Below are 22,993 nucleotides of genomic sequence, written 5' to 3'. Positions count from 1 at the left end.
TTTAAACAGCTTGGAAAATTCCAGAAAATTATGTCATGGCTTTAGAAGATTCTGATAGGCTAATTGACATCATGAGTCAATTGAAGGTGTACCTGTGGATGTATTTCAAGGCCTACCTTCAAACTCAGTGCCTCTTTGCTTGACATCATGGGAAAATCAAAAGAAATCAGCCAAGAACTCAGAAAAATATTGTAGACCTCCACAAGTCTGGTTCATCCTTGGGAGCAATTACCAAATGCCTGAAGGTACCACGTTCATCTGTACAAACAATAGTACGCAAGTATAAACACCATGGGACCACGCAGCCGTCATACCGCTCAGGAACGAGATGTGTTCTGTCTCTTAGAGATGTACGTACTTTGGTGTGAATCAATCCCAGAACAACAGCAAAGGACCTTGTATAGATGCTGGAGGAAACAGGTACAAAAGTATCTACAGTGAGGGAAAAAAGTATTTGATCCCCTGCTGATGTTGTACGTTTGCCCACTGACAAAGAAATGATCAGTTTATAATTTGAATGGTAGGTTTATTTGAACAGTGAGAGACAGAATTACAACAAAAAAATCCAGAAAAACGCATGTCAAAAATGTTATAAATTAATTTGCATTTTAATGAGGGAAATAAGTATTTGACCCCCTCTCAATCAGAAAGATTTCTGGCTCCCAGGTGTCTTTTTTTTGTCAGGGATAAGATTGTTGACCTACACAAGGCTGGAATGGGCTACAAGACCATCGCCAAGCAGCTTGGTGAGAAGGTGACAACAGTTGGTGCAATTATTCGCAAATGGAAGAAACACAAAATAACTGTCAATCTCCCTCGGCCTGGGGCTCCATGCAAGATCTCACCTCGTTGAGTTGTAATGATCATGAGAACTGTGAGGAATCAGCCCAGAACTACACGGGAGGATCTTGTCAATGATCTCAAGGCAGCTGGGACCATAGTCACCAAGAAAACAATTGGTAACACACTACGCCGTGAAGTACTGAAATCCTGCAGCGCCCGCAAGGTCCCCCTGCTCAAGAAAGCACATATACAGGCCCGTCTGAAGTTTGCCAATGAACATCGGAAAGATTCAGAGGAGAACTGGGTGAAGGTGTTGTGATCAGATGAGACCAAAATCAAGCTCTTTGGCATCAACTCAACTCGCCGTGTTTGGAGGAGGAGGAATGCTGCCTATGACCCCAAGTACACCATCCCCACCGTTAAACATGGAGGTGGAAACATTATGCTTTGGGGGTGTTTTTCTGCTAAGGGGACAGGACAACTTCACCGCATCAAAGGGACGATGGACGGGGCCATGTACCGTCAAATCTTGGGTGAGAACCTCCTTCCCTCAGCCAGGTCATTGCAAATGGGTCGTGGATGGGTATTCCAGCATGACAATGACCCAAAACACACGGCCAAGGCAACAAAGGAGTGGCTCAAGAAGAAGCACATTAAGGTCCTGGAGTGTCCTAGCCAGTCTCCAGACCTTCATCCCATAGAAAATCTGTGGTGGGAGCTGAAGGTTCGAGTTGCCAAATGTCAGGCTTGAAACTTTTATGACTTGGAGAATATCTGCAAAGAGGAGTGGGACAAAATCCCTCCTGAGATGTGTGGAAACCTGGTGGCCAACTACAAGAAACGTCTGACCTCTGTGATTGCCAACAAGGGTTTTGCCACCAAGTACTAAGTCATGTTTTGCAGAGGGGTCAAATACTTATTTCCCTCGTTAAAATGCAAATCAATTTATAACATTTTTGACATGCATTTTTCTGGATTTTTTTGTTGTTATTCTGTCTCTCACTGTTCAAATAAACCTACCATTAAAATTATAGACTGATCATGTCTTTGTCAGTGGGCAAACGTACAAAATCAGCAGGGGATCAAATACTTTTTTCCCTCACTGTATATCCACAGTAAAATGAGTTCTATATCGACATAACCTGAAAGGCCGCTCAGCAAGGAAGAAGCCACTGCTCCAAAACCGCCATAAAAAAGCCAGACTACGGTTTGCTACTGCACATGGGGACAAAGATCATACTTTTTGGAGAAATGTCCTCTGGTCTGATGAAACAAAAATAGAACTGTTTGGTCATAATGACCATCATTATGTTTGGAGGAAAATGGTGGTGGCTTGCAAGCCGAAGAACACCATCCCAACCGTGAAGCACGGGGGTGGCAGCATCATGATGTGGGGGTGCTTTGCTGCAGGAGGGACTGGTGCACTTCACAAAATGGATGGCATCATGAGGAAGGAAAATTATGTGGATATATTGAAGCAACATCTCAAGACATCAGTCAGGAAGTTAAAGCTTGGTCGCAAATGGGACTGTCCATTTGGAAATGACCCCAAGCATACTTCCAAAGTTGTGGCAAAATGGCTTAAGGACAACAAAGTCAAGGTATTGGAGTGGCCATCACAAAGCCCTGACCTCAATCCTATAGATATTTTGACTCAGTTACACCAGCTCTGTCAGGAGGAATGGGCCAAAATTCACCCAACTTATTGTGGGAAGCTTGTGGAAGGCTACCCGAAACGTTTGACCCAAGTTAAACAATTTAAAGGCAATGCTACCAAATACTAATTGAGTGTATGTAAACTTCTGACCCACTGGGAATGTGATGAAAGAAATAAAAGCTGAAATAAATCATTCTCTCCACTATTATTCTGACATTTCACATTCTTAAAATAAAGTGGTGATCTGACCTAAAACAGGGTATTTTTACTAGGTTTAAATGTCAGGAATTGTGAAAACCTGAGTTTAAATGTATTTGGCTAAGGTGTATGTAAACTTCCGACTTCAACTGTATCTCTTAACACCATCCATTATTATTTATATTTGCCATATTTTTCAACTGTGCTGTGATGTTTGAACCCTTCTATTCTCATAGTTTCTACAGATTGTAAATTAAAGATACAGTTTTTTGCTAAAAATATTATTATATTATTGATCGTTTTACTATGATTTTTCAAATCACCCAGTAGTGATTCTGCAGAGTTAGCTCCAGGTAAATGTTGCACTTCATCAACCATTCCTGGACTTGTGACCAAAAACAAGCTACACATGGACTACCAAAACAAATTATCTGATGATTCTGTTTCTTCGCATCATAATCTGCAGAGCTGGGATGGTTTCTCAGACATAAATTACTGCAGTGTAAGACCATCCATAGAACGTACTATATGCCAGTGAAACTGAATATCATGCACTCAGAAATTGTCTTATTCTACTGGAGGTGTAAAGCACAAAAGGTTGGCTGAATTCTGACAAAGAGTATGTTCTTTTATCTCAGAATGTCTAGCTGCTGGGCTGCTCAGTTGTTGTCACTCTGACCTTGGCCTAACACACCTGAAACTAATAATTAATGTTTTACTAAGATTCTAAAGCTGAGTGGGGTGTGTTGGGTTGGGGTGCTACAGGGCCGTGGACCCCTAGGGGCAGGACAGGGTGACTCAGCTATATTGTGTGCAAGTAAAAATAACTCTACAATACTATTAGGCCTATGATATGAATTATATGGAGGGTATAATGTTTCTGTGTGTTAATGTGTAGGTGTATGTGTGTTTTCATTCAACTTTTGTTTTCCAAACCTTTCCTTTGAGGCGTGTAGGTGGCTTGGGTTGGCTGGGCAGTCTGGCTGAAATTTGATATAGAGGATGTCTTAAAGACAATCAAAAGTTGTGTCGTGGAAATTCTAATCAAGTGAGAGAGACTGTCAATTATTTAAACAATCAATCTTTATTTGATATAGATTAATTATTGCAATAATGGAGCTGGTCAACGGACCACCCGTAGGTGATTCGTTGAGAGCCCAACGAACAGGAAATGCTGACGTCTTATATAGTGGATCTAAAAATGCTTGGTCATGGCTGGTTCTACCCCTCCCCGGCAGAACAGGAGCTACCTTGTTTTCTTCTTGTGGCTATGTGTATTGGGTCATAGCGCACAAACAAGTGATAACGTTAGTTCTGTTTCACCTCATATCTCCACACAGCTGTGCACTTGGAAGATAGGAAAAGACAGGATGAACTGAAAAATTGTGGTCACTCTCAGAGGCTCTTTCTCTTGACCGTGTGACCAAGTTGAACAGAAACAAAGATGAGGGGAGACAATACAGGTCTGTTCTGTTAATAAAAACTATCTCTAAACTCGAGTCACACCATGTCCTTGACGATACATCCAGACCAGCTGCAGGGAGCTAGAGGAAACCATCCTTATGAAAAGCACAGCATTGGTAGTTAAGAAATCCCCTAGCAATAGAAAGAGATCTATCAATATTCATACAGATATAATCAACAAAGCAGGTAAATACGTTAATTTTGCCTGACAGTTGTTTTTGTGCTTTATTTGTAAGAGTTGTTCATTTGTTAGGATATTGGTTAAATGTGCAACACAAAATTGATTATTGAATTATCATGGGTCTAGTTCAGTCTTATCAATCACTTAAACATATTTAATAATCTCTTACCTAGCTTGATGACTGTGGGCACTTTTGCTTACTTTTTGTTGTTCTAAATAGAGACGGCTAGAAGGGCCGTGGGTCATATTAGATTGTGTAGAAATGCAGGAAATGTACTTTAGATGCCCAAAAAAATGGGAGAACCCCCAGACCCCCTGCCAAGTTATGTCCCCCTCTGCAAATAGCACTGCTGGGTCATTTAAAAATACATAGTTAATCGATCAATAATATAATAATAATACTCTTAGCAACAAAATAAAATTGTACGTTTATGATTTGTAGAATCTACGAGAATAGAAAGTTTCAGAACTTTTGTGAAACATCACAGCACAGTTGAAAAATATATGTCAAAAAGAAATCAAAACTGGATGGTGTTCAGAGATAGATGGGAGGGGTTGAGTGGAGCTGAAGGATGGGACTAAAAACAAACAAAAGAGAACTATTGTAAAATATACTGCGTCCGTAAAATGTATATAGTATGTATAAGCAGGAAGTAGAAGCCTAAGTGTTGTTGTGCATTAGTTTACTCCAATTAGGGGAGGGATGGTAGGGTTAGGGGAAAATAATAAAGGAAAATATATATATATTTTTTTTAATATATATATATTTACAAAACAATATATGGGGTATTGGAAATGATGCAGACAATTACATTGATGGAAGCCACAATCTATCTGCAATATTAAAGCTGATCTACCCCCCCACTTCTAAAACCAAAGTTGCGCCCCTGAGTTATAATATTATCTTTATGTGACACTTCGCTCTGGCAGTGAGCTACACTGAAGGAGCATAGGCCTAACGCCATGCATTGTAATATTTTCAAATAAATGGTTAAGCGTACACGTGTTGTTTCCTTTCTGAAATAAAGTGGAGCCGGTACAGAAGGGAAACCCAAGTGTAGTGGCATTAGCGGATATTGCACCAATGGTATTTACACTCTACTTACATGCAGTGTATTTAAGTTGACCAGTTCTACACATACTTCCTCAATGTCGGATGTCACGCGCAGACATGTGATGGTGTCTCTTGCTGCCATTGCATTACTGCTGTAACTAGCTGTTACTTGCTATGCTTGCAGTTTTCTGAAAAAACACCACCTCCACCTGTCTGGGTTCTGTGTGTCTTCCTCCAGAGGATTTGATATAGCATATCGTGCTCACTGCTTGTAGTTATGTTATCATCTTCATATGATGCTTAGCTCTGGCAGTGAGCTACCCTGAAGGAGCAGAGCCCTAATGCCAAGTCTATGCATTGTAATCTTTTGTAATAAATGGTTCAACGTACATGTGGTGTTTCCTTTCTGAAACGTAATAATGCACTTCTTTTGACCAGAGCACATTCAGAAGTAGTGCACTATATAGGGAATAGGGTGCCATTTGGGACGCTGTCATATATTGTTTCATTTGGGGTGTCACGTAGGTCTTAGGTGATATCTCTGCGACTGACAGTGGGAATAGCCATATGTTGCAGCCGTATAGCTAGGTTTGATTCATCAACCCAGCCAAGATAATGGGAAACTCATGGGACTCCTGTAACACGGATGGGGAGACTGAGAAAGAGTGAGAGGGAAAGAGAGAGAGAGAACGAGGGAAAGAGATAGAGAGAAGACTACAAGAATACTGTCATACAAGCTCAAATTTGTCCCATGCAGTGATTTTCAGTAACTGTCCTCAGCTCCTCTTTGGTAACAAGTCTCTCAAGTCCTCTGTCGCTATCCCTCTTTTCTCCCGCTTTGCCACAAAGAAAAAAATCACCTGACCCAGTTAACGTTTACCTAAGAGTACCTGCTGTGTGTAACATGTATCCTTTTTCTCTATTTCCCTTCTCATCTTTTATGTGGGGACTGAAGAGCCTATTTTCTCCTCTCTTATGTTCTCTTCTCATATGTTATGTTTTGTACTATAAAGTGACTATCATGATAATTCAACATTCATGATATATTCATAGTTTAAACAAACAGAATTCAAAATAGCTGCCTAAGAAACTCTGACAGCCGTTGCTCCATTTCTTTTCTTTCTTTTACTTTATTCTTTATTTCTCATAAGTGCTTGTTTAATAGAAAGTCATTGCTGTTAAAGTCATTTGGTCAGAGGTCCAGAGTAAAAAAAAAAAAAAAAAACGACACCATTGCAGAGTGGATTGATTACAATTTTCTGTGAGAAGCAAAATAAATAAAGAAATATTGAAAGTCTTTCCCAACACAACATGGTCAGTGTGCAAGTTCTATTATTATCTCCAAGGATAGCAAGGACCGACTCCCCAGAGGGGGCACTTTCCCTACTTTATTCAACCAGTGTCTGTTGGATGCCCAGGCCTTTTGTTCTCATTCTGGGATTCCACCGGCTCAAGGTTAATGCTTCCCTCCCCTTCCATTCCGCATGAAGCAAACCACCAACTGCATTGTGCACTTCCTGTACTGTGTTTCCAACTAGAAAGGAAATGTAGGCTACCTAGGATACATTTACATTTTAGTCATTTAGCAGACGCTCTTATCCAGAGCGACTTACAGGAGCAATTAGGGTTAAGTGCCTTGCTCAAGGGCACATCGACAGATTTTTAACTTAGTCGGCTTGGGGATTAGAACCAGCGACCTTTCGGTTACTGGCACAACGCTCTTAACCACTAAGCTACCTGCCGCCCCAGGTAGTTTGTAGTCCTGTCCAGAGGGTGTACTTGTACATCAAACTGCCTCAATCTACAGAAACAGGAGATGGGCTCCTGCCATATGAGCCGTTCTGCCTCGGACAAGGCTTAGTCTGTAGTTTTAATTCAGATCAGGTAATGGTGGATGTATGTGTGTTGAAAGAAGTTTGGTTTTGCTACTGTTATCCAAAGGAATCTCAAAATTGTATTTGCTCCTAACTCTGGAAAATAACCTGTAGGCTTCTATGCAACAATCAAATGTATTCATGTTCAGAGATGTATGATTTACAATTTACAAAGTGGAGTATTTTATGGTTGATAATTGTATGAATTTCTTTGATATGTGAAAGCTACCACTAGTTAGTAATGACAGAGGTACTTGCATATGAAAATACATCCATGTGCCAGCTATCAATGACAGAGAATATCCAGATGTTACATCATCCCTCACAAAATCTATTTCAGTCGAGTACAAGCTTAACTAAATGAACAACAAAGACGGAATGCAATTTTACATTTGATTAAATAGTTTGGGGAATGGCCTTGTCTCCGATGGAAGATCCTGGGAGCCAGATGATGTGATGACAGGTATCCCTCTTCAGGGCTGCTAGCGTCATAACTCCCCCCTGGGGGAAAGGAGTTCCAATGAGGGGCCTTAATAACCAGAGTGTTATGTAATGTCAGGTAGAACCTGACCCACGAGGCGGGGCTTATGATCACAAATGTCAACTCTGTGATTAGGGGTCGATTTCTATAGAATGGAGTGTGTACTTACAAGTACTATGCAACATTTAAAATATTATTAGACCAGCATTTGTAGATCACATGAGATCTCTTACACATATGAACATATGTAACATTTACATTTTTATTAGACCACATTTTGTAAGATCATTGAAGATCTCTTGCACATATTAATATAATTCCACTACTGATGCTGCAGACATCCGTTTTCTAGGAATTACATTTGTGATGGAAGATGTCTGATGTTCAAAGATATACATCATCACATGTACAATCTTTCACATTGTGGTCAGTGAAGCTTATGTTAGGAACTCAGTCCTGCCAGTGATAACTTGACAGGTCTTAATCCTACATGGCTGCCTGTTAAGCAGCAAGTGAATAGACCACTTATGGGGAAGAGATGGGGAAAGTTATAGAGGAATTTATATAGGGGAGGTGGGGTACTTTTTTGAATGGTGTTTTCACTCATGGGATACAGTAGATCACAGCTAGAAGCCTTTGCAAGGGTTAAATCTGCATAAACATTGTTCATTCGCTTTCACCCTAAGACAAGACGTGTCCTCGGGTGTCTGGACTTATAGCTGTAACCTGGTTTTGAGTACTATGAACATATCAGATTTAATTATTCAATTTTTAAGATCAAGAAGGCTCTCTTACACGTGTACACATGTACACACACACATAATTATATTTACTGATGCTGCAGACATCAGTTTTCTAGAATTAAGGATTACATTTCACATCCTAGATATTAGTGGTAGGCACCAATATCGCTATTTCATTATGATGTTGATATCTTTTGATATCGATATGAGCAAAGCATATCGTGATATTTAATTTCTCTGAGCTCTATACAGCATTGGTAATTCAAGGATAATGCAACTTTACTGAACAAAAATATAAAACGCAACATGCAACAATTTCATAGATTTTACTGAATTACAGTTTATATGAGGAAATCTGTCAATTGAAACATATTCATTAGTCCCTAATCTATGGATTTCACATGACTGGGAATGCAGATATCTGTCCGTTGGTCACAGATACCTTAAAAAATGGGCCTCACAATGGGCCTCAGGATCTGGTTAGGGTGTTTTTGTGCATTCAAATAGCCATTGATAAAATGCAATTGTGTTAGTCCGTAGCTTATGCCTGCTCATATCATTGTCCCACCGCCACAATGGGGCACTCTGTTCACAAACCGCTCGCTCACACGACTCCATACACGTGGTCTGCAGTTGTGAGGCCGGTTGGAGATACTGCCAAATTCTCTAAAACATCTTTGGAGGTGGCTTATGGTAGAAAAATGAACATTCAATTCTCTGGCAACAGCTCTGGTGGACATTCCTGCAGTCAGCATGCCAATTGCACGCTCCCTCAAAACTTGAGACATCTGTGGCATTGTGTTGTGTGACAAAACTGCACATTTTAGAGTTGCCTTTTATTGTCCCCAGCACAAGGTGCACCTGTGTAATGATCGTGCTGTTTAATCAGCTTCTTGATATGCCACACCTGTCAAGTGGATGGATTATCTTGGCAAAGGAGAAATGCTCACTAACAGGGATGTAAAGAAATGTGTGCACAAAATTTGAGAGAAATAAGCTTTTTGTACGTAAGGAACATTCCTGGGATCTTTTATTTCAGCTCATGAAACATGGGACCAACACTTTACATGTTGCGTTTATATTTTTGTTCAGTGTATAAGACTGACATATTTCTCAACATGCTAACAACCATTGGGTACAAATATTGTGCATGTCCATCTATTCAGCACTTCTAAAATATTTTTTTATATTTTTTTGCTGTTGGATTATATGGTAGTTAAAAATACTAAATGGTCAGCCTATCATTATCTGATGTTTTAGATGGATTTTCCATATCTGTTCCCATCTGTTACAAACCCCGTGGCTTTAAAAGTCTAGGGTGGATGGAAGAGAGGCAAATTAGGCTATTGCCAAGGAACAGTGAGAACAAAAATACGCCAACAACCAAATGCTACCATCAAACCCAAGGAATGAAACAATAAAGTCAAAAACCCCTAAACTGATCTTTGCCTGCCTCAATAACTACTAAGCTTACTGCTAACCATACAAAAATACAGTGGGTGGTCCGCTCAGGTCTAAATAGTGTGTTTAGACAAGGTTTTCCTACGGGTAGTGTATGCCCAAGGGCGACTTGCTAAATCCCCTTTTCCCAGGCACAAACAAACAATATAGGTACCATACGGACTAAACAGTTAACAAGTGCGTACACAAAAACAAGACACCACCGTATACATACTCACCAACAAAAAGAGTCTCTGTCAGCAAACACAACTGACTAGCTTTTAACACAAGGGGATGTGTGATATGATTGGGTAAGAAAACAGAAACAGGTTGTGTAATCAGGAGAAATGTCCACTGATTGGTCCACCTCAGCAATCAGCAGATTAACTGATGACTGACAGGTGGGACACACCAACGACTTCCAATCAGGAACACAAAGGACACCTGTGATTAGGGCAGAAGGAGAGGAAAAACACAAAAACACATACAGGATACCTGTATCCGTAACACCATCACTAGTAAATTGTTTGTTTTTTCAGGGCCTTTACCACACTGCTGAATTTCCTATTGACTACTGAACAATCATTCAGACAAAACACAAAAGTTGTAATACAATCTGTTTTCAAATAATTCCATACGGAGAAAAGTATATGCACTTTTCTGAAAGATTTTGCTGTTGCTGATGTGATTATATTTATTTGTGTTTTTGATAATCGGTTAGTCTCAGGGTGTTGTGTAAATATGGATTTTGTTTATAGTATGTTTTACAGTTGAGTTTTTACAAATATTTGTTTTGAGCATGCTTTCATTTACACTTACAAAAAAAAATCATTCACAGGTTAAATGTCAATAAGAAGTAATATAATTGTGTAGACCCATGGGGCAGCGCACAATTTGCCCAGCGTCGTCCAGGGTAGGGGAGGGAATGGCCGGCAGGGATGTAGCTCAGTTGGTAGAGCATGGCGTTTGCAACGCCAAGGTTGTGGGTTCGATTCCCACGGGGGACCAGTATGAAAAAAATATTTAAAAATAATGTATGCACTCACTAACTGTAAGTCGCTCTGGATAAGAGCATCTGCTAAATGACTAAAATGTAAAATGCTTCGGGACAAGTCTCTGAATGTACTTGAGTTGCCCAGCCAGAGCCTGGACTTGAACCCGTTCAAACATCTCTGGAGAGACATGAAAATAGCTGTGCAGCAACGTTCCCCATCCAACCTGACAGAGCTTGAGAGGATCTGCAGAGAAGAATGGGAGAAACTCCCCAAATACAGGTGTGCCAAGCTTGTAGCGTCATACCCAGGAAGACTTGAGGCTGTGATCGCTGCTAAAGGTGCTTCAACAAAGTACTGAGTAAAGGGTCTGCATTTTTATGTAAATGTCGTATTTCAGTTGTTTATTTTTAATACAATTGCAAAATAAATGAAATACCTGTTTTTGCTTTGTCATTATGGGGTATTGTGTGTTGATTGATGAGGGGAAAAAACAATTTAATCAATTTTAGAATAAGTCTTACAGTTTCATTATCCTTATACAGTACATACGTAGGACAAATCATCAGAAATGGGGGTAATGTAGCACGGTGTTGTATGCCATTTCTGCCCAATGCAACATTGTACAAGAGCGCCTTCTTTTTTTATGTGACTTTAAACTTATACAATATTGCCTGTCTCCCTGCTTACAGTGTACCAATGATATTCAGATAATGAGTACAATATATTGTTATATATAACTCAGGTATTTCAGCAGTGCATTGTACACTACACTATAATTCCAAATGGTAGCACATAGAGTGACTCTTGCCACTTTGTCCTATTGAAACACACTGGCTGATGGAAAATGATGATGAAGTGCAGCAAAATCCATATATGATTTGGGTCCCTTTAGCAAGGCACTTAACCCTAATTGCTTCTGTAAGTCGCTCTGGATAAGAGTGAATGCTAAAGAACTAAAATGCAAATGTTAAATGTAGACATAAATTGATGTCAATTTGATACATTTATGAGGTATAAAATATGGAAATGTACAGTGTTCAGGAGTTATCAAACTACAGTATATACGTAACTAGGCAATACATAAGTTTGGTTTAGTAGTTATCAGTTTGATTTAGTGATAGTTAATTGTATTGTTAACATGACAAAAAAATTATATCGAAAGTAAAGTGAATAATGCATTTTGAAAAGCAGATACTTAGAGTGAATATGTATCCAAATTGAAAATGTGATTTGGTGAAGTGAACAAGTGATTTTGTGAATTAGTTTGTTGTACTCAGTCAATTGAAAATGTTCTTAGAGTTTTGAAAATATACTTGTGAAAATTGCACCAAAGTGATTGAAAAATAAAACTCTAACTTCCAAGGCTCTGTGAAGTCTGGACAACTGCTTGTTGATTCCCTACTGGGACAGGTGTGAATGCTTTGGACAATGCAAATAGTCCGGGTAGCCATTTGATTAGCTGTTCAGGTGTCTTATGGCTTGTGGGTAGAAGCTGTTAAGAAGCCTTTTGGACCTAGACTTGGTGCTCCGGTACCGCTTGCCGTTCGGTAGCAGAGAGAAAAGTCTATGACTAGGGTTGCTGGAGTCTTTGACAATTTTTAGGGCCTTCCTCTGACTCCGCCTGGTATAGACGTCCTGGATGGTAGGAAGCTTGGCACCAGTGATGTACTGGGCCAAACGCACTACCCTCTGTAGTGCCTTGCGGTCGGAGGCCGAGCAGTTGCCATACCAGGCAGTGATGCAACCATTCAGGATGCTCTCGATGGTGCAGCTGTATAACTTTTTGAGGATCTGAGGACCATTGCCAAATCTTTTCAGTCTCCGAGGGGAAATAGGCTTTGTCGTGCCCTCTTCACGACTGTCTTGGTGTGTTTGGACCATCATAGTTTGTTGGTGATGTGGACACCAAGGAACTTGAAGCTCTCAACCTGCTTCACTACAGCACCATCGATGAGAATGGGGACGTGCTCGGTCCCTCTTTTCCTGTAGTCCACAATCATCTCCTTTGTCTTGATTACGTTGAGGGAGAGGTTGTTATCCTGGCACCACACGGCCAGGTCTCTGACCTCCTCCCTATAGGCTGTCTCATCGTTGTTGGTGATCAGGCCTACCACTGTTGTGTCGTCGGCAAACTTAATGATTGTGTTGGAGTCGTGCCTGGCCATGCAGTCATGGGTGAACAGGGAGTACAGGAGGGGACTGAGCACGCACCCCTGAGGGGCCCCCGTGTTGAGAATCAGTGTGGCAGATGTGTTGTTACCTACCCTTACCACCTGGGGGCGGCCCATCAGGAAGTCCAGGATCCAGTTACAGAGGGAGGTGTTTAGTTCCAGGGTCCTTAGCTTAGTGATGAGCTTTGAGGGAACTATGGTGTTGAACGCTGAGCTGTAGTCAATGAATAGCATTCTCACGTAGGTGTTCCTTTTGTCCAGGTGGGAAAGGGCAGTGTGGAGCGCTATAGAGATTGCATCATCTGTGGATCTGTTGGGGCGGTATGCAAATTGGAGTGGGTCTAGGGTTTCTGGGAAAATGTTGTTGATGTGAGCCATGACCAGCCTTTCAAAGCACTTCATGGCTACAGACGTGAGTGCTACGGGTCTGTAGTCATTTAAGCAGGTTACCTTAGTGTTCTTGGGCACAGGGACTATGGTGGTCTGCTTGAAACGTGTTGTTATTACAGACTCAGTCAGGGACAGGTTGAAAATGTCAGTGAAGACAATTGCCAGTTGGTCAGCGCATGCTCTGAGTACACGTCCTGGTAATCCGTCTGGCCCTGATGCCATGTAAATGCTGACCTGTTTAAAGGTCTTACTCACATCGGCTATGGAGAGCGTGATCACACAGTCGTCCGGAACAGCTGATGCTCTCATGCATGCTTCAGTGTTGCTTGCCTCGAAGCGAGCATAGAAGTTATTCATCTCGTCTGGTAGGCTAGTGTCACTGGGCAGCTCGTGGCTGTGCTTCCCTTTGTAGTCTGTAATAAACTCAGCAAAAAAAGAAACGTCCCTTTTTCAGGACCCTGTCTTTCATAGATAATTCGTAAAAATCCAAATAACTTCACAGATCTTCAGTGTAAAGGGTTTAAGCACTGTTTCCCATGAACAACCATAAACAATTAATGAACATGCATCTGTGGAACGGTCGTTAAGACACTAACATCTTACAGTCGGTAGGCAATTAAGGTCACAGTTATGAATTCTTAGGACACTAAAGAGGCCTTTCTACTCCAAAAGAAAGATGCCCAGGGTCCCGGCTCATCTGCGTGAACGTGCCTTAGGCATTCTGCAAGTAGGCATGAGGACTGCAGATGTTGCCAGGGCAATAAATTACAATGTCCGTACTGTGAGACGCCTAAGACAGGGAGACAGGACCGACAGCTGATCGTCCTCGCAGTGGCAGACCATGTGTAACAACACCTGCACAGGATCGGTACATCCGAACATCACACCTGTGGGACAGGTACAGGATGGCAACAACAACTGCCCGAGTTACACCAGGAACGAACAATCCCTCCATCAGTGCTCAGACTGTCCGTAATAGGCTGAGAGAGGCTGGATTGAGGGCTTGTAGGCCTGCTGTAAGGCAGGTCCTCACCAGACATCACAAGCAACAACGTTGCCTGTGGGCACAAACCCACTGTCGCTGGACCAGACAGGACTGGCAAAAAGTGCTCTTCACTGACAAGTTGCGGTTTTGTCTCACCAGTGGTGATGGTCGGATTCACGTATATCGTCGAAGGAATGAGCGTTACACCGAGGCCTGTACAATGGAGCGGGATCTATTTTTAGGTGGCGGGTCCGTCATGGTCTGGTGCGGTGTGTCACAGCATCATCGGACTGAGCTTGTTGTCATTGCAGATCATCTCAACGCTGTGCGTTACAGGGAAGACATCCTCCTCCCTCATGTGGTACCCTTCCTGCAGGCTCATCCTCACATGACCCTCCAGCATGACAATGCCACCAGCCATACTGCTCGTTCTGTGCGTGATTTCCTGCAAGACATGAATGTCAGTGTTCTGCCATGGCCAGCGAAGAGCCTGGTCTCAATCCCATTGAGGACGTCTGTGACCTGATGGATTGGAGGGTGAGGGCTAGGGCCATTCCCCCCAGAAATGTCCGGGAACTTGCAGGTGCCTTGGTGGAAGAGTGGGGAACATCTCACAGCAAGAACTGGCAAATCTGGTGCAGTCTATGAGGAGGAGATGCACTGCAGTACTTAATGTAGATAGTGGCCACACCAGATACTGACTGTTACTTTTAACCCCCCCTTTGTTCAGGGACACATTATTCCATTTCTGTTAGTCACATGTCTCAGTTGTTGAATCTTGTTATGTTCATACAAATAGTTACACATGTTAATTTTGATGAAAATAAACGCAGTTGACAGTGAGAGGACGTTTCTTTTTTTGCTGAGTTTAGTTTCAAGCCCTACCACATCCGACGAGCGTTGGAGCTGGTGTAGAACGATTCAATCTTAGTCCTGTATTGACGCTTTGCCTGTTTGATGGTTTGTCGGAGGGCATAGCGGGATTTCTAATAAGCTTCCGGGTTAGAGTCCCGCTCCTTAAAAGCAGCAGCTCTACCCTTTATCTCAGTGCGGATGTTGCCTGTAATCCATGGCTTCTGGTTGGGGTATGTACGTACGGTCACTGTGGGGACGACGTCATCGATGCACTTATTGATGAAGCCAGTGACTGATGTGGTTTACTCCTCAATGCCATCAGAAGAATCCCAGAACATATTCCAGTCTGTGCTAACAAAACAGTCCTGTAGCTTAGCATCTGCGTCATCTGACCACTTCTTTATTGACCGAGTCACTGTTGCTTCCTGCTTTAGTTTTTGCTTGTAAGCAGGAATCAGGAGTGTAAAATTATGGTCAGATTTGCCAAATGGAGGGCGTGGGAGAGCTTTGTACGCATCTCTGTGTGTGGAGTAATGGTGGTCAAGAGTTTTTTTCCCTGTGGTTGCACATTTAACATGCTGGTAGAAACTTGGTCAAACGGATTGAAGTTTCCCTGCATTAAAGTCCCCGGCCACTAGGAGCTCCACCTATGGATAAGCGTTTTCCTGTTTGCTTATGGCCTTATACAGCTCATTGAGTGTGGTCTTAGTGCTAGCATCGGTTTGTGGTGGTAAATCGACAGCCATGAAAAATATAGATGAAAACTCTCTTGGTAAATAGTGTGGTCAACAGCTTATCATGAGATACTCTACCTCAGGCAAGCAAAACCTTGAGACTTCCTTAATATTAGATTTTGTGCACCAGCTGTTGTTTACAAATATACACAGACCGCCACCCCTTGTCTTACCGGAGGCCGTTGTTCTATCTTGCCGATGCAGCGTAAACCCTGTCCATGTCGTCGTTCAGCCACGACTCGGTGAAACATAAGATATTACAGATTTTAATGTCCCGTTGGTAGGATATTCGTGATCGTCGCTCGTCAATTTTGTTATCCAATGATTGTACGTTGGCTAATAGGACTGATGGAAGAGGCAGATTACCCACTCGCTGTCGGATCTTTACAAGGCACCCCGACCTACGTCCCCGATATCTCTGTCTCTTTCTCCTGCGAATGACAGGGATTTGGGCCTTGTCGGGTGTCTGAAGTAAATCCTTCGCGTCCGACTAGTTGAAGAAAAAATCTTTGTCCAGTATGAGGTGAGTAATCGCTGTCCTGATATCCAGAAGCTCTTTTCGGTCGTAAGAGACGGTGGCATAAACATTGTGTACAAAAAACATTTAATAGCACAATTGGTTAGGAGCCCGTAAAACGGCAGCCATCTCCTCCGGCACCATTACATATATATAATATAATACCCCCTTGACCAACACAATAGTCTCTGTCACCCCATCAACAACATGTCTGCACACACACACTAGGACCCCTCCTCACATCCACAATACTGTAAACAGAACAGTGGGGTGTGATGTTTACATACAACATATGGTAATGACCTAGCATCTCAGAACAATGGGTGTGATATTTACATCCTGGTGTAAAGTCACACCTGGGTGTGATATTCAAATCCTAGGCAGAATCAATGAAGTGTGAAAGATAGTTTGACAGAAGCCACCCTACGATAACTACTAACGTGTGCTAGATCTGTGTTAAATTGAACTGTAAAGCAATTTGATTTGATTGATTTGTGCAGGCTCAATAGCCTCTACAGTTAATGCTATATTTAAATAACTACAGTGCCTTCAGAAAGTATTCACACCCCTTGATTTTTTACAGCATGAATTTAAAATTGATTAAATTGAGATTTTGTGTCACTGATCTACACACAATACCCCATAATATCCCAAATAAATAAAAAATGAAAAGCTGAAATGTCTTGAGGCAATAAGTATTCAACCCTGTTTGTTCAGGAGTAAAAATGTGCTTAACAAGTCATCATAATAAGTTGCATGGACTCACTGTGTGCAATAATAGTGTTTAACATGATTTTTAAATGACTACCCCGTCTATGTACCCCACACATACAATTATCTGTAAGGTCCCTCAGTCGAGCAGTGAATTTCTAGCACAGATTCAGCCACAAAGACCGGGGGGCGGGGGGCAGTTATTAATTACACTTTGAATTGCATATTAATACACCCAGTTGTTACAAAGATCTGGGCACCCTTCCTAAGAAACCGCTCAGGGATTTCACCATGAGGCCAATGTTTCAGAGTTTAATGGCTGTGATAGGAGATAACTGACAATGGATCAACAACACTATAGTTACTCCACAATAATAACATAAATGATAGTGTACAGAATAAAAAATATTCCAAAACATGCATCCTGTTTGCAATAAGACACAAGTAATACTGCAAAAAATGTGGCAAAGAAATTCACTTTTTGTCCTGAATACAAAGTGTTATGTTTGGGACAAATCCAACACAACACATCACTGACTACAACTCTTCATATTTTCAACCATGGTTGTCGTTGCATCATGTTATGGGTATGCTTGTCATCGGCAAGGACTAGGGAGTTTTCTGGGGGGGATAAAAATAAACTGAATAGAGCTAAGCACAGTTTTCCTAGAGGAAAACTTGGTTTAGTCTACTTCCAACAGACACTGGGAGACAAATTCACCTTTCAGCAGGACAATTACCTAAAACACAAGGCCAAATATACACTGGAGGTGCTTACCAAGACGACATTGAATGAATTCCTGAGTGGCCTAGTTACAGTTTTGACTTAAATTGGCTTAAAAATCTATGACAAGACTTGAAAATGGCTGTCTAGCAATGATTAACAACCAACTTGACAGAGCTTGAAGAATTGTTCAAAGAATAATGGGCAAATATTGTACAATCCAAGTGTGCAACGCTCTTAGAGACTTATCAAGAAAGACTCACAGTTGTAATCGCTGCTAAAGGTGATTCTAACATGTATTAACTCAGGGGGTTGAATACTTATCTAATCAAGATATATTAGTATTCAAATTTCCATAAATTAAAAAACAGAGTATTTTGTGTAGAGGCTGACGAGATTGATGTCTTTCCCTTGAAGGATCGTGGTTCTCTGCGGGGGGACACATTGGCTGCGGAGGACATGTAGGGCCTACTTTCATTGGAAGACGCCGGCACAGCCGAGGCCAGGGTATCGGCTACATGTGCACTCCCAAGAAGGACATCTCGCACTAGTTGCAGGAGCACTCGCTACTACTTCCATCAGTGCAGCGAGGATGGAAATGATATGGGAAGCAGAGTTCCCTCCTTCGAACATTTGGAGCCATGCATCAATAGAGGCTAGCCGCCAGCACCGGGATATTTGTTGCAGCAACAAGAGGGGCCCGGGTGGAGACAATGGAGGTAGCCGCAGCGGTGGTGTTGCAGCGGAGGAAGAAGGACCAGCCTGACCGGAGACAGCCATAGGCTCGCGTCTTGGAGGTTTCCCCCTTGCTGTCAAAGCCGTTTTCTGAAGCCTTTTCCTCCCTCTGTGATGCCATCGTCTGGGAGTTGCATAGATGAGCCAAACACATTAATAGTAGCCAGTTGGAGGAACTCATGGCTGGACATACCTGGAAAAACTGTGATGCCCTTTTCGGCCACGATTCCCAGAAGTTGAACGTCAGAACATGGGCGCACTTACCTAATGTCAATTCTCTCACTTCTTCTCTGGGAAATCCTAGTCGAGGACGAATCATCTGGATCACCTGTGAGTGGGTGTGGATCAATCGCTGGAACATGGAACGTATCCTCTCCCTCAGGGGAGATTTCGGTGTCTGACATGACTAACCAACACAGAAGGCGATGACCGTCGTTGGAAAACTGTTACTGAAAAACAGCAAGTGAGAGAACAAGGATAAGTTTACATATAAATACATCAAGATTTACGCCCATTAGTTGAGAGAGAGAAAGGTGATAATTGCAAGAATGAGCCCATAGGCTAAACAGCAAGCGTGAGGAATGTGCATTATTGTGAGGTAAATAGGATAATGACATTCTGCACATGGTTAATAGGAAAGAGGAGAAGAAACAAGACGCTATGCTGATGATGTATTTGAATTCATTCCCACCATGCCCGTAGAGATGGAAACAAAGTTAGTTATGTTATGCTTACTGGATGAAGTTAAACACGCATTCAGACCAACCTTCCTGATTGAACTTTCATAAACTACACCAAACAAAAATATACACGGAACATGTAAAGTGTTGGTCCCATGTTTCATGAGATAAAATAGAAGATCCCAGAAATTTTACATAGGCACAAAAAGCGTATTTCTCTCAAATGTTGTGCACAAATGTGTTTATATCCTTGTTATTGAGCATTTCTCATTTGCCAAGATAATCCATCCACCTGACAGATGTGGAATATCAATAAGCTGATTAAACAGCTTGATCATTACACAGGTGCACCTTGTGCTGGGGACAATAAAAGGCCACAGACAAATTTGCAGTTTTATCACACAACACAATGCCACAGATGTCTCAAGTTTTGAGGGAATGTGCAATTGGCATGCTGACTGCAGGAATGTCCACCAGAGATGTTGCCAGAGAAATTAATGTTCATTTCTCTACCATAAGCCACCTCCAAGGTTGTTTTAGAGAATTTGCCAGTACGTCCAACCAGCCTCACAACCGCAGACCACGTGTATGGCATCGTGTGGGCGAGCGGTTTGGTAATGTCAACGTTGTGAACGGAGTGCCCCATGGTGGTAGTGGGGTAATGATATCGGCAGGCATAAGCCACGAACAACGAACACAATTGCATTTTATCGATGGCAATTTGAATGCACAGAGATACCTTGATGAGATCCTGAGGCCCATTGTCGTGTCATTTATCCACCACCATCACCTCATGTTTCAGCATGTTAATGCACGCTCCCATGTCGCAAGGATCTGTACACAATTCCTGGAAGCTGAAAATGTCCCAGTTCTTCCACGGCCTGCATACTCACCAGACATGTCACCCATTGAGCATATTTGGGATGCTCTGAATCAACGTGTAGGACAGCATGTTCTAGTTCCCGCCAATGTCCAGCAAAACAAAAGAAAACTGCTGATAGTAAAATGAAACAAAAGCTACAATCTGATGGTTTGACAGTCTGCAGTTATAGCGTAATAAAAAAAATCCTCAGAAGAAGAAAATATTATTTGACCTCTAAATGCTAAATGTTACCTGTGCTAACGGATGAAATTAGCCTCAATAATTGGGAGCAGGGGAATGGGATCTGACAGCTGGTTTAAAAGAAGCATAGTTCGTTTCCTGTGTTACGTCAGAAAGATTTGTTCACGGGCCGATAATGACATACACGCTGACAGAAAAGCAATATAACCGAAGCAGATGACACAAAGTTATGGCTTCCACATAGGATGAATTAATTAACATGATCTCATTGTCATCTCGTGGCGGACAGATGGGCTGGTGAACGGGGGAGAGAGAACCGCATTATGATCTGCCCAGATCGCTAACTCAGTGATAGAGCACCCTTTAAATGCCTCTAAATTCCTTTATCTCCCACTGTCATTAGAGGAATGGCCTCGTTTGTCCAATGTACCGGATTTGGGCCCACATACCGGATTGAGGCTAAGGGGTTAGTCAGGATTGGGGTGTTGGCTGAGGCACTCTGGAAATGAACGAGCATGTGAAATCATGTGTTTTTGGAATTTCACGTGATCACATAACCTTTCACAAATCATTTTTTTCACATGAGATTTCATAGGCGATTCCCTGCAAACAAAAATGTGTCTTTAAGATACACACACAGTGCTTTTAACATACACATTTTTAACTTACATATTTGACACACTTTGACATACAGTACATGATTACGTTGTGTTTGTTTATAGAGTAATCACTAGTTCCTCACCTGGGATTTGAACACAACCTATTGATTCACAGCATTCGGATCTTCCTGCTACATCATCAATCAGTCACCAGTCAGTCAATGACTGATTTTACCTGAGTTCCTACACTTTGGACTTAAGTAAAGTCAGTCTCAGCTTTGTTAAATATACATAAAGAAAAAATATTACGTACATCATAGTGATGCAGGAGTAACATTACACCAGAATAATATGCCCCACCAACATTAGATAACTATACAGAAAACACCTCAAATTGTTGAAATAAGTAAATGAAATCAATGATGAGAGAATAGTCAGATTAACTGGTACCTAAAATAGCAGTGCAGATGGCACTCTTGCTAAGTCCAGATATGTATTATAGTTAATGAATGTGTAGAGGAATGCAGCAGAACTTGCAGCACAGCAGAAAGATCAGTGTCCAAATCTAGAGGTTGTGAGTTCAAATCCCAGATGGAGTTATATTGAAAAGTCAGTACTAAATGATCATGTCAAATGTAATCATATTGTCATTGATTAAAATTGTTTACAATATTTTACCTGAACAGTTTACCACTTGCTTTAAAACTCCCATATTATTTCATTCCCTTACAAAAAAAACTTGTGAAATCGAATTTACTCTTGTGAAATTGCTGTCTTCACATGTTGAGCTGAAGTGTTCTAATGTAAAAAAAAAAAAAAAAAAAGAAGAGATATGAGGTCAGTTGTTGACATATGAAACCATATGTTCATGTATTACATTTACACTGAACAAAAATATAAACGCAACATGCACCAATTTCAAAGATTTTATTGAGTTACAGTTCATATAATGAAATCAGTCAATTGAAATAAATTAGGCCCTAATGTTTTGCAGAAGCTCTCATCCAGAGCAATTTACAGGAGCAATTAGGTTTAAGTGCCTGCTCAAGAGCACATTGACAGATTATTCACCTAATCGGCTCGGGATTTAAACTAGCGCCCTTTCGGTTCCTGGACCAATGCTCTTAACCGCTAGGCTACCTGCCACCTAATCTATGGATTTCACATGACTGGAAATACAGATATGCATCTGTAGGTCACAGATACCTTAAAAAAGGTAGGGGCGTGGATCAGAAAACCAGTCAGTATCTGGTGTGACCACCATTTGCCTCATGCAGCGCGACACATCTCTTCCGCATAGAGTTGATCAGGCTGTTGATTGTGGCCTCTGGAATGTTGTCCCACTCCTCTTCAATGGCTGTGTGAAGGAACTGGAACACACTGTCTGCCATCTGCCCGGTACAGTTGAAACCGGGATTCATCCATGAAGAGCACACTTCTCCAGCGTGCCAGTGTCCATCGAAGGTGAGCATTTACCCACTGAAGTTGCTTACGACGCCGAACTGCAGTCAGGTCAAGACCCTGGTGAGGACGACGAGCACACAGATGAGCTTCCCTGAAATGGTTTCTGACAGTTTGTGCAGAAATAATTCAGTTGTGCAAACCCACAGTTTCATCAGCTGTCCGGGTGGCTGGTCTCAGACGATCCCGCAGGTGATGAAGCCGGATGTGGAAGTCCTGGTGTGGCGTGTTTACACGTAGTCTGCGGTTGTGAGGCCGGTTGGACGTACTGCCAAATTCTCTAAAACGACATTCCTGCAGTCAGTATGCCAATTGCTCACTCCCTCAAAACTTGAGACATCTGTGGCATTGTGTTGTGTGACAAACCTGCACATTTTGGAGTGGCCTTTATTGTCCCCAGCACAAGGTGCATCTGTGTAATGATCATGCTGTTTCATCGGCTTCTTGATATGCCACACCTGTCAGGTGGATGGATTGTTTTGGCAAAGGAGAAATGTT

This window comes from Coregonus lavaretus (assembly GCF_964263955.1).
Source record: "Coregonus lavaretus genome assembly, chromosome: 34".
Classification (NCBI taxonomy): Eukaryota; Metazoa; Chordata; class Actinopteri; order Salmoniformes; family Salmonidae; genus Coregonus; species Coregonus lavaretus.
The sequence above is the reverse complement of the archived record's forward strand: the minus strand, read 5'-3'. Positions refer to the sequence as shown.